Here is an 18,068-nt window from a genome sequence, read left to right on the forward strand (position 1 = left end):
GAAAGTGCTCTCATTTTTCCACAAGTCTCTGCTGTGACCAACCCTGGTGACTTTGGATACTCAGGTACATCCTCATCAACCTGGGGACTGTGTCTTATGTCAGAAAGCACAGCAACAAGCCACCTAAAGAAAAGTGGAAAGGACCATTTGAAGTGTTCCTAAGCACTCCTGCAGCAATAAAAGGGGATGGGATCAGTACATTGATACACCTGTCCCCAAGGGAAGCCAGCCCCAACACATAAGGGACTGGAGGGGAAAATATAGATGAGAATTTGAAGCCTCAATTTGTTAAGCATGGAAATAAAACTTTCTAATGCAGTGTAGAGTGAGTTAGAAGAAATCCCATCAAGGGAAAGATATATCATGAAGGGGTAACCATGAAAAGTCCTCAGTCTCAGCCCAGCCCGGGCAGCAGCACTCTGGCACGCTCTGTCAAGCAGCAGCAGCCAGCAGGCCCAGGGGAGGCACCCCAGCACAATTCACCCCATGCCCCCCACGGCAGCGTCCCTGGGGCTGCTGCACTGCAGAGCTGGAGGAGCACCCCTGAGCAAGGCAAAAATGGACCCAAGTCTCAGGGTTTAGGAGGTGACATTTTCTTCAACTTGGCTTGAAGGAGAGCAGAAGGGCAACAACAGCTCAGGTGTTCAATCACAAAACACCCCAAGGGCTCTCAGGTACAGGGACTCAACATCATTGGCTTGGAGACAATGGAGGAATTTGTGGAATGCTCTGCAAGGAAGAAAGGGGCATTCATAGCCACCTTTGAGTGTTCCCAAATATTATCCTCCCTCAATCAATTTCATATCCTTTCCCTAAAGACGCTTACAGCCTTGCTGGCAACAGCTCTACCATGTCAGCTGAATGAATACATGGAGGAAACTTAGGAAAAGTCTCAAACATCAAAGTCCCCATAGGTTTGTGCTGGAATCAAGATCTGTGTCTCTCTAGAAAGGCTGCTTGAGACAGATTAGTCTTAAAAATGCTAAGAAATTGACAGCATTTCCATAGGGACACTTGAACTGAATTTCCATTTAAAATCCTTTGAAGTACCTTGCCTCCAACATTACTCCAAGTGTTTTAGAAAACTCTTACAGAGATCTGGATCTTTCCTGGCTCACTGACAAGGGGAGGCCATGATCTCCAAGCAGTCCTGAGAGCTGCTTCAGCTGACAGCTTAGAGCAGCCCATGTGCACTCCTCTGCAACCCTCCAAAACAAGGTCATTTGGGGACAGGTTTGTCCAACTTCTAAGCCTTTGACAACTTTGGCAAAGAGTTTGAATTTAACAAGAAAGGTCAAAAACCACCCCTACACTTATCATAAAGAATTTCCATCCACTACCATCTTTTCTTAAAATGAGCTCAACTTCATAGTAGAGGTAGTGGGCTTCCACCCTCTACTGATCAATTTATTTCAGTGGACAAACTTAGGACTTGAAGAAAACAAGTGACCAGAAGAAACCCAATGCAAATGATACAATCAACAAGGAGAGAAGGAATTACCAATAGTGAGATTTCTTTATTGTTAAATTTCAATACTATCATCTTTCAACTTTGACTTAAACTTACTAAACTTCTTTGAACTAATCCTACATTTATAAGAAATCACCTACTGCTCAGTGCTAAGATAACCTACTCTTCTGTACTAATTTAAAGAATCCTAAAAAATCTAATCTTCTAGTTGAAATGAAAAATCCTGATTTCAGAGATCTTCCATGCTGAAGCCGATGTCTGGTGCCAGTACTCCACTCACTGCTGGTCAAATTCAGAAATGCGGCTCTGAATATGGGCCAGCTTCTTGTGGAGGTACTGGCACCCACTCTTCATTTCAGAGTAGCTGGGGCTACCCTGTGAAGGAGAAAGCAAAAGAAAATCAGGGCATGCAAACACTTCTGCAGAGCTTAGAATCTGATGTCCTTTGCTTTAAAAATGCCTTGAGGCAAACTTAGCAGTTGCCATGGCCCTGCAGGTCTGGTGTCACACGTACCTGTTGTAACTGCTGATAATCTGCTAGGATTCGATAATGCAGCATCTGCAGGAAAAACAAAGAAACAAAAATAACAAATCATGAAGAATGTTTCACTGGCACCATAAAATGCACGCTTTGGTAAAACACTAAAAGTACATTCAGTCTGACTCTATAGAGATTTTCTTCTCTGTGAGCCACCACTCTTCTGGGAGCTCTGCAAAACAAATCTCCATCTCCCAGCATCACCCAAGATCTGTAATTAAGCCTCTCAATAGGCAACAGAAGGAGTCCATGCTCTAAGACTCTGCTTGGGACATCTCTCATAGACAACTGTTTCTTCATAGACAGCTCAAACAGGGGCTTTTGGGCAGGGTCTTGCAAAAATCAGACTCAGCCCAAGCAGTGTCTGAGCATATTTGCCAGTTCCACAGTTTCCCTCTGTCTCACTGAGCAGCTCCAGGGAATCCAACACACTGCTGTGATGAAACACAGTCTTCATGGTTTTATCCTTCTTTACCTGATAAGCTTTGGAGCCTGGAGTCAGAGACTTCCATTGTTCCTGAAAATGTCTGAATTTCTTGATGATCTTGTCAATCTTAAAATATAAATTCCAATATTCCTCATATTCTGCATTGAAGTCGTCCTTGTAGTGCTGGCGTTGCTCCAAGGAGACAATTGCTCTGTATTTTCTAAAGGAAAAAATGAGACCATTTTTCTCTGAGTGAACTCTAAGAGAACATTTGAGTGTGTTTCTAATCCATAAAACACACATATAATTTGACACCAAGCACAGTGAAATCTCAAACACAGACAACCAAGCTTTGAGTCAGTGGCTCTGGGCCTGACAGTTTTTGCTTTCAAGCTCATGTGCATCAAGAGAATGTAGTCAGGTAATTCTGGGAATCTGCCACATTTCTATGTGGCCCATTTCTAGTTCAAAATCGCTGACATTGTAGAGGTTTCCTTCATGAGCAGGTGGAGCACATTTAGAAATTATGTGCCCTCATTTCAAATGTCAAAGGAAAAACAAACACAGCAGCTTCAGGAAGAGAAGACATAACTAAATTATAATCTCTTCCTCTGTAGGAAAAAACTTAATTGAGTTACATATGACTGCAAAAATTCATCTGCAAAATATTTTTGTAAAGGAATGTATTTATGGAGATGAGTGAATTTTTGAGCTAGAGTCTTTTCTGCTAATGGTAAAGCAGAGTCAATGATAATATTTGATTCTTCTAGTGGAGAGCAAGTTACATCACTGACCTGGGAACTGAGGCATTTCTAATACACAAAAGGAAACAAAGCCACAAAAGCAAACTCTAGACAAGTCAGAAACTACAAGAAGAATACCCAAAGCACATCAGCTCCTAAGGAGGGAAAAACTCATTAATGCTCAAAGCCACTGATGGGAGTCAAACCTTCTTCATTCCCTTCTCCCTCAAATCAGCAGGTGTGAGGTTTATCAAGCTCATGATACAAATCCAAGATGAAGTGGCAATGAGAACAATAGATGCCACTTGCCAACACTCTCACACCAATGCTTCTGCTCCTCTGGGCCTGAAGGTCTGGTTCTTATTGGATGACAAAAACTCCCTCCACGTTGGAATCGATTCCTTCAAACCACCCTGAGATTAATTTTGACAAGCAGTAAATTGCTAACAAGTTGAAATTCAGTAGTAGGACAGACAACAACTTGTGCCAAGGATGCATGCCAGGCCTGATACACCTGACTAGCAGGATAATTTTGAAAAGAAAACCACAGATGCCTTTCCCTATTTTGGGCTGTCTCGGAGCAATGTGAGCCGGGGCCCTGCCGCGCCTGCTCCAAAGGCCGCAGCTGCCCCAGAGCCCCAGAGCTGCAGGAGGCCTGGCTGCCCCTGCCAACACCACTGCCCTGACACAAGCTGCGAGCAGTTTCCAGGGCTTTATACCACACACACACTTCTCCCTCCTCTCCTGCAAATGCCATGAGGGGATGCAGCAGCACTGCTGCAGCTGAGCCTGTGCAGCTGCACTGCAGGAAGGGAGGGCCCGTCTGGGCCTAACCCACCTCGGTGTTCATCTCTGCTCTGAGCCTTGGAGGCCCAACAAAACCTGCTCAAACTCATCCTTTCAGCACAGCAAAGAGATGGACACTGCACCCCACTGAGAGTGGCAAGAGTGAATTGCTATTTGGCTCACCTCAAGTAGTCTGCTTGGTTGCTTGTTGCAGAGCATGTGGAGGCAATGGAAGGATCTGTTCTTGTTCCTGCAGAAAAGCAGAATTTTGACACTCTTCATCAGGAGATCGTTAAAAGGCCAAAGGATCCCCATTGGACATTCTTGAGAAAAATCCTTCAGTGCTTTCTTTTCACAATAAATTATTTAGAAGAAGCAGTAACATTTATTAATGGGGCACACACAACCCTCTCCACAGTAGCCTGTCCTGGGGTTTAGAAAGAGGGAATGGCCACTTTATCCTACAGGTTGTGCATTCCCACAGTGTTAGCCCCAGCTATATAATTTGTCATATATAAAGCATGAGGTGTCATCTGCAGAGCCATTCAATTCTTGCAGCAACAGATGCAGCTTCACAAAAGACAACAGCTTGAGAGAGACCAACATTGAGGTTCTAACAAGAAATGAAGAAGGAAGCTGAGTTCTTCTCACACCATGTTTATATCCCCAATTCCCTGCCAGTTCCAGAAGCCCAAAATTCAGAGGAGTGCCTGCACTCTTGTCAGCAGGAAAGCCAATTCCATTCTCTTGGGCTTACTGGCACTAAGGCTCCAATGACCTGCAGCCAAAACAGATTAACGTGGCAGGATGGGGTTGGAAACAGCTCTGCACTTGTGAATTGCCCTTTGGCTCTTTCCAAAGGCATTTGGGAAGCATTGCACACATAACCTCAAAGCCCTCTTTCCAAAGAAATGTTGAAGAGCTACGATGATAATAAAAAGAGCTGCCATAAGGAAAAGTCAGCAGAAACAGGAAGGAACACTCAGGATCTTGGTAATCTCTGCTTTCCACTTGAGGTTTTGTGCCAAGCATCAAAGACCCACAGGATCCTTTATGTTCCTTGTGAGCTTCCATTGCCCTTATTTACACAAAGTAATCTTGTTCAAACTCAGCCATTCTTGCCAATCTTTAGGCCACCTGAGCTTTAATTTTTGAGGAAAGAGCTGTCATGTGATATTCCATTTGTTTTTGTTGATTTCAGTGTTCCAACTATTACATGGTATAGCAGAAGTATAAAAAGAAGTGTAAATATAGTAATAAAGCTGGACAGAAATACCAATAGTCAGAGCATGTTCAATACAACTTGCCTTTGCTGTGAGCATTTAATTTCCAAAAGTGCAGTTGCTCTCATGGCTCAGTCCACAAAAAAGCTTCAGCCTGAGCCCCAATTTGAAACACAGAACAGATTTTTCCTTCACCATCTGGGCAGAATTTTCGTACTGCCTCCTGACAAAAGCTGCCCATGTGTTTATGGATTCAAGCAGAAATCCTTCCAAAGGCATCCCAAGGTTTGCAGGTGCCGTGTGCATGTCCAGAAGAAATGTGGGAAGACCATCTCAAAGCACCTGTCTCTACAAGCACACCAGCACTTGCAAGAGGCATCTGCACACTCTAAACCTGCCTCCACGCCAAACCCAACTTGGAATTTGCACGGTCAACCTCCAAAAGAGACAAGCCACAGATTTAACAAAGCAACTGAATTCTGCCCTACTGCCTGTGTCCCTGTCATCAGAAATCAAGTGTTCTTTATGCCTTTATGTTTAGCTTTTCAACACTGTTTTCAGTCTGTACTACTTCCACAGCTTTTGAAGAAGGAAATTCTGCAGCTGGGATGGAGAGGAACTCACAGCCCCATTCAAATCCAGATCTCCAGGAAACCACACCCCAGGTTTTGAGCCTTTGGAGTTTCCATGAAAAGGCTGAGTTCAGTGAAAAACCATGCAATCACAGAGATTTGACTGTTTCAGTAAACTAGTCTGAAATCAATGTGTGACAGGTTTGTGCATTCAGCATGCAGTCTTGGAAATCTGCTGATGGAAAAAGCGGTGTCTCAGTCAACGGTCAGTTTACTAGAAATCAAATGGAAAGAAATAACCCATTCCCTGTGGTTTTGTAATGCCTGGTTCTTCATTTTAATCAGCTTCTCCCAACAGCAAGCAATTTCACATTTCTTTGTCCTCAACTGGTTTTTGCACTACTTAGAGGGAGAATTTCTAAAACTTAATGTCATTTTAGACAAGGTTCCAGCAGCACAGGTTCTGGGCTTTGCTGTTGTTGTCTTTTAAAGCAAGAGATACAATCTAATCTAATGGCAGGAAAAAAAAAAAATTCTTGATTTTTCATGACCACACAGCAGGGGTAATGGTAGAGCAGTGATGTAGAGCAGTGCCTTTGTGTATCCAGAGCCAGCTTTCAAAGCTCCCTTGTCACAAGGTGCAAGAGCACAATTAACTATTTCCAAACACTGTCAAAGAAGGATGTTTCCATATAATGAACCACCAGAAGAGGAATCTGAGAGAAGCACAGATGGCAGGAAGAAAAGCACTAAGCCTTGGCCTAGCAGAGATGAAGGTTTGGAATTAGGACACCAGACAGAAACTCCACTGTAGAGAGTGTGGGTAAGGAGAATCACTGCTCCCATGGCTTCTAGCCCAAGACGTGGGGACAGCTGTGACCACCCTGTGGATCCCCCAATCTTGGTCAGTATAAAGGTGGTACCTCTAGAGAGACTTGGGAACCCCCACCACCGAGAAGACCAAGGGTGAGGAAGGACCAGCTGGATGACAGAGGGCCCATGTGGGGATGATATCTTCCTACTGAATGTCTCTCTCTTCCCCTCACCCTGCCTCTCTTCTCTTATTTCTTTCTATCTCCCTACTTTGCATTTCCTGTTCAATAACATTTTTACTCTTGACTGTGGAAAGAGGTGCGCTTGCACCTTAATTGCACCTTAATAACCAAATCTTTACACCACAGTTATGAAAACAGGAGTCAGGGAAACCAGCACATTAATACCTTCATCGAAATCCAAGGGATGCAACTGCTTCAGTCTTCCCAATTCATTTTTCTTCCTGTTTGAATTGGGGATCTCCTCTGCACTCTGGCAGGCGCTGGGATGATGGAACTCTGAAATTTCTCTCGTTTTTGCACCACATGAGTGCAGGGGGAAATGGAGCCAACACTTGGAAGCATGTCCAAAGAGCAAAGGGATGTGGAAGACAAAAGGAAGGAAGAAAAGTGGCCACCAGCTGCTGCCTGGACATGACTGGGCCAGTGACCAATTGTCCTCTTCTTCCTCATCACAAGACTGGTAAATTCAGAAGCCAGAGGCCGTTTCTGCAACAATGACAACATAATTTGTTCGTCAACCTAGGAGCAGGGTCAGCTTTTGCTCCCATTCTGAAAAGGCAGCATTTCTGAACTGGCCAAGGTTGAAAACACATCTTTCTTAACTAAAAAGAGCATTCAAACTAGCAAGTAAACTGCAGGTAAATACAGGCTCTATCTCATCCCTCCTTTCTCATCCTAGCACTTAGCAAGTCCTACTTCAAGTCTGGAGCTAAAATGCTTTGAGAGAAAGACATTCCCATTCAGGAGCTCCATCAAAACTTCCCGAAAAGGGAAGGTCCTGCACATTGACATCACAGCTTTTACACCACCAGCAAGTCTGCTAAAATTTACCATACAGTCCAGAAGGTTAAAAATGCACAAAATACCTGAGCAGGTCTTGCTGGAGCGTCTCTCTCAGAAGGTCCCAGAGATGTCACTTGACTGGTGTTGGTGGGGTTCTGAGATGGAGCTGATTTTCTGTATGGATGATCCAATAGTTCATGTTAAAAAGCCTGAATATCAACTGTCATAGTTCTTTCCATGCAAGGAAAACAGACCTTGAGTGTCAGGACTCAAGGAAACAGCATGAAGCTGAATTGAGGGAGCTTAGTCAGGATATCATGAAAACATTCATGGCCCAGAGGGTGCCTGAGCACTGCAACAGGCTCCCCAGGCCAGTGGTCACTGCAGAAAGAGCTCAAAAAGCGTTTGGACAACTCTTTGGGCACAGGGTGTGATTCTCGTGGTGTCTGTGCAGGACCAGGATGCTGGCAGGTCCCTGCTACCTCAGCATATTCTAAGAATCTAGGCTTCATTTCCAGGGCTTTTTTTTCCCCGTTCTCTGAATGACTGAATATTAACTTCAAATTCTGTCTGACTATGTCAGTGTAGCCAGGCCAATCAGTCTGAAGGGTTGAAATAGATGTTCCTTCAGACTGAAGGAATTCTCCTTTGGATTCCACTTGGCTACCTATGGGCAGACATTTCAGAAAACAAATCTTCATTATGGTTGCTGCATGCACACTACAGAAATATGATTGTTCCTGAATTGGGTGTGAGCACCCAATTAGAGCTGAACAATGTCTTTTTGCACAGAGCTGAATTATTCCCTTGCCGCATGAGTTTTAAGCCATATTAATGTTTCACCATTTGGAAACAACCAAGTATCTCCATTCATATCCAGCAAGACTTCCATTGAAAAAAACACATTTAGTGGTTTAGTCACAATATGTAAAGAGAGGGGGTCAGGAAGAGGTGGATGGCCCCTTCTTCCCTGAGAGCCAATTCCCTTTGCCCTGCCCCTTGCTACGGACCCTGTACGCACCCCTGCTTAAACCTTGTGCAGAGGACATGGCTCATCTTTTGTCTCTGGTTCCCCTTTGGGGTGCTCAAATAAACCTCACTGGAAGTGACCTTATAAAAGGCCTCTCTGCCTCTCTGCAGCTCCTACTATTTGAAGCAACTCAGCTGTACTGCAGAGTCACCAACGCCTTGGTGTGCTTTCCTCAAGTGCAGGAATCTGTGCAGGGATTAAGGCCAATGCTTAGTATTCCAAGAGTGTTTATCAGCTGGGCATTAGCAGTGACAAAGTGCCTGGTACTGGAGGAACATGCAGCAGAGGGGCTGCAGGCTTCCTCCTGAGAATTGCCTGCAGGGCAGTTCTATCTGGAAATGCCACATGGATGTGTCTCTTTGATGCATCTTCCTAGGCATACAACTAAAATATCCAACAGGGATTGTAAAAAAAAAAAAAAAAGTGTGGTCGTTTTCTTCTTTTGGGGCACTTTGAAAACAACTCTTCCTCTCTTATTTGTGCTGTCAACTGATATGCTCCTCCAGGAGGTCAGGCTAACCAAAATGTAGAGTTCTTATCAAACCCAAACTGTAGAAGGAGTAATAGATGTACTAACAGTCATAAAAACAACACCAGCATTAAACCAGCCACACAGCAAATCAATTTCTTGGAAGTATTTTGTCTTCAATGGCTGGTGACAAGTCAGAGTCTAAAGGGAATCTAGGAAGCCAAGTGTTCTCATCAGTTTGGCCAGACTAGCACACACACCTTCACGGAGTCATTGGCTGGGTTGCAGCCTTCTGCTGCTTGCATAACAATCCTTGCTGTTGTCTTCACTGCACAGGGAAGCTCAGGCAAAGCCCACCCACTCCCAGCTGCCCTCAAAGGCAAAAGGAATGCCCCAAAGTGCTGCCTGGCTGCCCCCGAGCACAACAGTGGCTTCTGTAGGGATCCACAATGTCTGTCTGACACCAAAGGCAGGAGGAACATGTGCTCCAGCCCATGCTGAGGCACACACACCATGCACTGCTCCATCAGACAAAGAACACTCAGGACGTACTCAGCAGCTTCAGGCACCTCCTCAGCAGCCTGACAGCCAGCCTGCTCCCACAGCTCCAGCCTGGCTCTGCAGGGAGCATTCTGGGGGACCTCCCTCCTTCTGAGACACAGCTCTGCCTTTCCCATTCTCTTTGGGCCTGCAGTGCCATTCCTGCCTTCCTCAAACCTGCATTCTGGTAGTCTCTCACCTGACCGCTCCTTTCCCTCCTGGCACAAAGGTCTCTCCAGCACTGTTTACCAAGGGCCAGCAGGGAGACAAAGCCACCCAGACTGACAGAGCCCAGAGAAACAGTGCCCATAAGGAGTGCAGAGCAGTCCAAAACAACACACAAGCTCTCTTTTCACACCCTTTGCCTTTTGACTGCCTCAGCTTCGTACCTCTTCTTGGTCACTTGCATGGTGGCAACTTCCTGCTTCATCTCAAGCAGCCTTTTCTCCTGCTCCTTCTCTACCTCTGCCAGGAAGTTTGCCCATGGTGCCTCCAAACGCTGCCCTTCCAGCTCCTGGTGAGGGGAGGAAGACACTTTCAATGTAGTCCCAGACAAGCTCCCCAAATAATCAGTGGAAGCTTCTTGCCTCACACCACCCCCCACCAGAAAAATGCACATCAGTAGTGACTCTGTGCCCTCCAGAAATGCTGTCCTAAGCAGAAATTCAGCAGGTGGGAGAAAAGGAGATGGCACCTTCCTTTCCTGCTCTGATGGCTCCCTCTTTCCTAGCCCCTCTCTCCTCTGGATTCCTACCTGCTCTCAGAGGCTCTGTTCTCCAGTGCTGAAGTGGTCCTTTTCATCTCCTTTGCTCCCTGCATTCCCTTGCTGCAGGGATGGCAGCAATCAGGCTGTCAGAAGAGGCTTAAGAGAGGCTCCGCTGATTGCAGAAATGGATGCTGCCCAAAGGGAAAAATAAACAAAACAAAGCAAATTAAAAGAGACAAAGGAAAAAGGAACCATTCTTTTCCAAACTGATTTCCTAACAGGGTCGAGCTGGATTCCTCCAGCACCCAGAAATACACAGACATGGGGCTGAGGGCACCAGCAGCACATCTGCCTTCATGTCCAGCATGCTGCTGTCACAGGCAAACACGGCCCAGAACTGCACTAGTCCATTCCTCATGGTGTCGTCACTTGCTGGGATTTTTGTCCTCCTATAACTGTGGGATTGCTGCTTGCTGTCCTAAGGATTTATTCCTTTCAGGAAAGTCAGCAGACTTATTTAAGCTCCTTTTTTCTACAGACATGGGCTCTTTGAGTGTCCAAGAGAGATATAGGGCAAAAGGCACTCCTCAAGAGACTCCCAAGAGCTCTGAAAAATGTTGATCCCACGTGTTGATCTCAGGAAAGCTGGACATGCAGGTTTTCAGCAGCAAGCCAGGAGCAAGGACACAAGCAGCAGGGTGCAGATGTGCTCAGCTCTGGCTTGCAGGAAGAGCAGTGTCTGCCTCAGCACACCCCACTCCCTCCTGTGCTGGCTGGCATCTTCCTTCACAGCAGGCACAGCCAAGGAAGTGGCCCGGTCACCAGCTCCTTGTCTGCCACCAAACCTGGCAGCAAAGCCACAGCCATTCTCAGCTACTTGATGGGGCCAGGCAGCACATGGGGCTGACACAAATCCTGCACAGCTGTGCCTGTTTGGCTGGCAGAAACCTCCAAGGGTGGGCCAGGAGGGACAAGCTGGCTGCCCTCGGATGCTCAGAGTGAGCTCCACCCCAGCCCCCACCTTCCCACAGACCAATCTAAAACCACTTGGCAGGGACTGCTTTCATTGTGTTCCTCAAGCCCCCGTCCCCAGCATTGCAATACTTCAGTTCCTTTGCTACCAGGCAAACCTGAATACAGCACCTGAGAGCAAAAGAGGGACACAGAAATGACCAGAAGGTGGGAGCTCTCCTCTGAGGAAGGGCTGAGAGACTTGTGCTTGTTTAGCCTGGAGAAGAGCAAGCCCCAAGGAGACTTTTCAATAGTTTCAGGGGCTCCTAAGAAAGCTGGGGACATATCTTTTAGCAGGGCCAATTGCAAGAGGACAAGGGGGAATGGCTTTAAGCTAAAAGACACTCAATTCAGATTGGCTCTGAGGAAGAAACTGTTTGTGAGGAGAGTGCTGCAACACTGGCACAGGCTGCCCAGAGAGCTGGGAGGAGCCCCAAGCCCAGCAACATTCAAGCTCCGGTTAGATGGGACTCTGAGCAACCTGATCTACTTGAAGATGTCCTTGCCAGTGGCTGGAGTTCTGGGCTAGATGACCTTCACTGGGCCCTTCTAACCTCAGCAATCAAGAGCCTACTTAGTTTTCATTTGAAAAGCACCCAAAGCAGAGATTACTCTGTGGGGGGCCCATCTGATTCCCTGGAGTTTGGCCGAGGAGCAAACCCTGACAGGGAACAGCTGTTTGGCCTGCAGCCGCTTTGCCTTGTACCTGCAGAAGTTCCTTGGCAGAGCCTCGCCTGTCCACATCCATCTGCAGGCAGCAGTCCAGAAATTCACACAAGCCAGGGGGTAGCCTGAGCTGGTGCAGATTTGGAACCCCTTGCTTGCCTATCAGGTAGCTGGCCTGAAGCAAAAGGAAATATGAGACTCTACGTGATTCTTCCATATCCTTCAGGGCTCACCTAGACCCCATCTTTGAAGCTCCAGTCTGCAGTGGCAATTTCTTGCCTACCAGATACTTAGAGATGAGCCTTCTCTCCCAAAGGAAAAAAGGTTCCAGTGCAGCCCCAGCTATTCCAAGCTGCACCAGGTCTTGCCTTGACAGCTGATGTGAGCCCCAGGGACCTTTTGAGAAGTGGCCCTTGCTGGAAGCACTTCAAGCTGTGGGAATGGGATTTTCTCTAATGGACTCGGAGCAGAAGGACACGGCTATCTGAGCACATTTGCACCTTACCTTGTCACTGGTCTCCTGCATATAAGGAGCCTCTCCTGTGGCCATTTCTATTCCCACAATCCCAGGGGACCAGGTGTCCACTTTGGGGCCGTAAGGCTCTCTTCTCATGACCTCGGGTGCCATCCAGTAAGTGGTCCCGACCATCAACCTCCATTTCCTGTGCTCAGGGCTGAGCACAGCACAGAGGCCAAAATCAGCTGAGGAGGAAAACAAACACTGCTTCAAGTAGGAAACCAAGGAAAAGGGTTCCTCACTCTCAGTCCCAGAATGCAGTGCTGAATCAATCTGGAAAAGCAGCTGGGCTCTCCTTCCTCAGGGCTGCAGCCAAGGACATGGGCAATTGTGCAGGTGACAACCCGCCCATGACTCCTACAAAACCTTGGCTTTTCCTCATTGCCCTGAACGTTTACACTGTAACTCTCTCCCTTTGGAAGGAACACCCACAAACCAAAGTTACTCTGGATACCACTCAGCACCTTCCAGCTGTGGCCTGGGCTTGCACAGCGCTCCCTGCACTCTCAGCAGCCACTGCTGGCACCCGGCACCTCTCCAAAGCAGCCCCACACCGCCTCCCCGCAGCGCTGCGCCTCAGCAGGAATACCCACCCAGCTTGACGGAGCCATCCCGGTCCAGAAGGATGTTGTCACTTTTGATGTCTCTGTGGATCACCTGCTTGGCATGAAGGAAAGCCAGGCCTTGCAGGCACTGCCAGGGGAAAAAGAAACAGGAGGCCAAAAGTTAGCCTGATCTGATTTCATCACATGCAAAAGGAGGCTGCTCCTGAAGATTCACAGATCTCCAAGGAGCAGTGAGTGCTGGCAGGAGGAAGAGCTTGCTGCTGCAGCACTAGGAGAGCAGGATCTTTCCAAGGGAAGGCATATTCGCTTTGGAGGGGGAAACATCAGTCAGTCGTTGCTCGAGACTGTCCTCTGCAAAGCCAGTCAGAATGAGCGCTGCTGCAGCGGATGCGCTCTCCCCGTCCGGACGACAAACAATGGTTTGCCAAAAAAGGAAAACGTCCCTGCCTTGGATACCAAGGGGATCACTGTCGGGCGGGAGACTGGAGGACAAGGGTTCTACGGCTGCCTCGACAGCAGACTTGGAAGTAGCTCCTTTGTCAGTTTTCAGCAGCAAGCACCATGCTGGGTGCCATGCCATCCTTTGGAGTGGAGACCTGTGACAGATGAGTCTCTCTTTGGCTTGGCCTCTGGTTTAAAACTCTCACAGCAGCACCTTTGCACTTACAGGCAAAGAAGGCAGTGCACAAAGGCTCTGGGCAAAGGCTTGGGGAGGCAAAGTGCAGAACAGAAAATAGAAAGGAAAAAGAGACAGAGAGTTCAATGATGGTGGATAAGAGTGAAGAACAGAGTACAGGAAGGGCAGGGACACTGGCAGGCAGTTCAGTCCAGATGCTCTTTCTTCTCTGAAGCAGAAGAGCAACACAGAAAGAAAGCTCTGAACATGGAATCACTCCCTTTGCAGTGCTTTCAAAGGACTAGCCTTGTCCAAGCCTTCGCAAGCACAAGCAGGACCCCTTACCTCCCGACACACTGTTGCTATGTGTCCTACAGCCATCCTTCTCACGGTGACCACATCAGCTAAGGAGCCTCCATCCATATATTCCAACACCAGCAGGACAGCCTCATCCACAAGGTAGCTGCAAAAGGAAAGCAACAGCGTGGAGCTGAACGTGCACAGCTAAATTGCTGTGGGGAAGAAAAGACTACAGCTGAGTTTTCTTTCCAGGTCACTGGTAAATGAAGATGCAATCAAATGAAGACACACTCCACCTAGGCTAGCCAGTGCCTGCCATCTGTGCCACCTAAAGGAGGAAGGCACATCCATGGAAAAGGAGACGGCTTAGGTGGCAAGCAGGGGAAAAAGGAGGTTTAGTGAGGAAAAAGATAAATCTGGAAGTGGACACATCCCAGCAGCTGCTTCATCATCTTCAGACACAAATTGCCGCATTCCTTTCAGGAGCAAGGAGACACAGTTTTCACAGCTTTTACTAAAGGCAAGTGGGTGTGCAGCACTGCCAACACCCTTTGGAAAACCTTGCAGAAAGGACAGTCACAAACAGGAAAACAATTTCAGACCTGGCAAATTATGTGTCTCCTAGCCTAGTCTTTTGGCATGCAAGGCTATGGAAAATAGTGGGAACAGCACAAGGTACATAATCTCTGGCATGTTTTCTCCTCCAACACTTAGAAAAAATCACGCCCCAAACCAGCAAAACCACATGCAGCAAGTGAACATACAGGCTGCTGGCTTAGTAAGAGAGCCACGTTTCTGAGAGCAATCTTCAAGCTGTTTATGTCAGGAAGCATTCATGGGGACAGAATGCAAACTCCTCCCATGCCTGGTGCAGGAGTGGATTGATGTTCATTGAAAGATCCATTTTCTGCCAGTGGCTAAAGAGCTTTTAAATCTTTGCCTTGCAAGTATGGAAATGAACGGTCCCAGAAAATCACCAGAACTACTTACCTTTCTAAGTAGCTGACAATATTGGCGTTCTTATTTTCTCTCATGAGCAGGATTTCTTTTAATACTCCCTCACAGCCCTGGTGCTGGAGATAAAGTTCCTTTACAGCCACCTACAATGACATCAAAAGCTCTTAGGGACAGACATGACCAGAGCCTCTTTCTCTGGCACTCATGGGCCTGGATGCCTTGTCACCTCGGAAAAAAGGGACTCTAAACCATCAACCACAAAGCGCTAACACCACCCTCTGCACCCGCAGGCTTCTCAAATAGACTTTGTTTAGCACTACTATTATCATTTACACACGCTTTGGAAGCCAAAAGTAATTTTTCTCCTGTGAAGAGACGGCTGCCAATTCAATTGTGTGCCAGAGTAAACACATAAAACATGATGGGGGAAATGCTGTCAAAAAAGAACTGCAAAGTGACTCAAGGTAAAGTTACAATCCCAGCACATCCTCACTTCTTCAGTTTGGCTTTTGCAACTTTGAAGAACAATCTTTAGACTTGAAATTATTGAATGGGTTTAAAAATGAATACCCCTTTCTGTGGTACACTATGGATGTGCCCCAAGTTCTAAACACAGGGCTTGGGGCTTTTGGACACCTCCGAGACCTCCCTCCAAGTGCAGCTCCTGAGCACAGCTCTGCAGCTGGAAAAGGAACTACCTTCTCTAATTCCTTACTATCAAGGAAGATGGAATGTATTTCCTGAGAGTCAAAAAGGAGAATTCAGGACTTGGAACTTCTAGCCCCAAAGAGCAGCAAGACTCTCCAAGACACCACCATGCCTGTTCAGAACAGAGAGCATCTCTCCAGTGGAACACAGGATCAACACAAGGTTGTATTATTTAAGGCTCTTCATCAACTTCTTCTCATTCATCTGTGCACGTGTCTCTCTCTGTGTGTGTGCGTGTAGGTGTGTGTGTATGCGAACTAGGTTCCCTAGGACTGAAAGGCAAAACTGTGCTCCAGACAAGATCTCTCTTTCTGAAGGGCTTGCATTGTATTTTCCAACTGAATCACGTGATAGAAAACAAAATATCTGTGTCTGAACCTGGGCTTAAGAGGAATTGGGCTGCAATGATGGCTCTTGCCATCAGCTAATCTATGCACATTTATCCAGTAAGTCCAAGCTAGCGTGTCCTCTGAAAGACACCACGGCCATCCTTGCATTCATTCAGATAGGTAGGAAGGACAAAGTCTGTTCCAAATGCATTTTGCAGCCTGCCTCTAGACAGACTGCTTCTGCAGAGCAGCCTCTGCAGCAAAGACAGGCGGCCCAAAGCTCTGGCCACAGATCACATCACAGGGGAAAGCACTCAAGAGCTGCAAGATCTGCATGGGCACTCACAGCTTGTCCTGTGGCAGTGTCGAAGGCCTTATAAACAGCTCCAAAGCCCCTAGAATCAGAACAGTGGCAAGAGCAGAGAAGTTGTTCAGTGCTGAGGAGCAAAAGGCAGCCCAGGCAGGAGCTCTCTGCTGCCTGCAGTGTCTCTAAAACACTGGGCTTTGTCTACTCTTCAGCCAAGGGCACAGCAGCCCAGCAGCCCTCTGCCATGCAGAGCGTCCAAGAGAGAAGCTGGCTCCCACAGGAAGAAAAAGGGCTGCTAGAAATCTCCAATGTACACAGTAGGTTATGCATGTGGGGGGGTTTTCTTTGCCTTTTTCTTCTTGTGTATGTGCCTGTGACGTGCCTTTCCAGGCAATGAAACACACAGTGCTGCTGGGCCTTCTCACTGCTCTCTTTTCATCCTACCTGCCAAACTCAGGCAATGCCACACAGCCTTTCTTATTTTCCTGACCACTGAATATTGTTTCCAGAAAAATACTACTAAGAAATGCTACTGAGAGCTGTTATCTGACAGCTGTCTGGCGGGAAACAACACACAAAACCTGCTCTCTCAGGTTTTCCTTCCTTCATGAATGTGGCCATATTACTTTGAATCATACAAAACCATGTCTCCTGGGAAAATAGGCAAACTGGTGCCCCATCTTGGAGGGACAGGAGGGCTTCCAGGTCCTGCTCCTTGAGGCAGCCAAGACATTGTCAGCATCCAGTTATCTTTGATGATGCCTTGTACTGCCTCAGTAGTGAGACAGGGACAATCTGGAGCCAGGCTCTGAAGATGCTTGCAGCTTGCCTGACTTCCCACGTGCTATTGCACCACCAAAATTCCTGGCCCGTGGTTCTGTGGCCCGTGGCTGCACTCACCCACTGCCAAGATGTTCCCATCCAGTGTACTTCTTTTCTGGATCTTCCACACTCACCACACACCCTGAAAGAAACAAAATGCAAGAAGCAAAGTTCAAAACAGAGAGATTGAGCTTGCAGGAGATCTGAAACCCAGCTCCACTCTCTGGGGTTCTGAGCAATTTGTGGTCTTTTGGCTAACGATAACATCAACAAGAACAACAACAACAGCAGCCCCAGCAAGACAGGCAGCTCTGCACAGAGTCTGATTCTCCCACACTCCTTTGCAGGGTTGCCTTGACAGGAAACTAAGCCCATGGAAAAACCATCAGAGCAGACAGAGACCAGAAGAGAACAGGCACCAAGGCAAGCGGCTGTCATCTACAAATGGGAAGGAGGGCATAAAAATCAGGAGCCTTCATTTTCTTGGGAAGAAACACTCTCTTGGGAGATTCAGCACAAGATTACATACTTCCAAAGATTCAATGCACCCTGGGATCTGGGATGAATTTTTATCAACATCTGTTTTTTGCAGAGCAGAAAGAATACTGCAAAGTGAATTCCAGGAGAGGAGGGGATGTTCCCTTCCTCTCAGCAGTTTGCCTAAAGAATGCCTTGACATTTTCAGAGAACAGCAGCTCATGCTACATCCAAGAACAATGGCTCTAAGAATTAGAACCCTTTTCATTTAGGAGCAGGCTAAGTTCTGAAGACCACTTTGCCTGTTCCTCATTCAGTGAAGAACTACAAGTGCTGGTCTTCAGCCCGGGCTGCAGCAGCCACTGGCACTGGACTTGGCCCCTTGAACAGCACCCACGTGCCCCATCTTCCCAAAGGGCACAGCCCAGACGGGTCACAAGGACAGCGCC

General features: G+C 47.2%; 2 long non-coding RNA genes across 2 annotated transcripts; both read right to left on the reverse strand.

The window, feature by feature from the left end:
- Nucleotides 1–1,497: 1,497 nt before the first annotated feature.
- Nucleotides 1,498–4,262, reverse strand: LOC135308431 (uncharacterized). Its single transcript, XR_010368861.1, has 4 exons — nt 4,149–4,262; nt 2,485–2,656; nt 1,986–2,030; nt 1,498–1,846 (listed from the first exon to the last, which is right to left on the reverse strand). It is a non-coding gene; the product is annotated as an uncharacterized LOC135308431 (long non-coding RNA).
- A 2,767-nt stretch (nt 4,263–7,029) lies between these two features.
- On the reverse strand, nt 7,030–10,122 carry LOC135308433 (uncharacterized). Its single transcript, XR_010368863.1, has 3 exons — nt 10,027–10,122; nt 7,682–7,772; nt 7,030–7,301 (listed from the first exon to the last, which is right to left on the reverse strand). It is a non-coding gene; the product is annotated as an uncharacterized LOC135308433 (long non-coding RNA).
- Between the last annotated feature and the right edge of the window lie 7,946 nt (nt 10,123–18,068).

Source organism: Passer domesticus, chromosome 10, assembly GCF_036417665.1.
Source record: "Passer domesticus isolate bPasDom1 chromosome 10, bPasDom1.hap1, whole genome shotgun sequence".
NCBI classification, from domain to species: Eukaryota; Metazoa; Chordata; class Aves; order Passeriformes; family Passeridae; genus Passer; species Passer domesticus.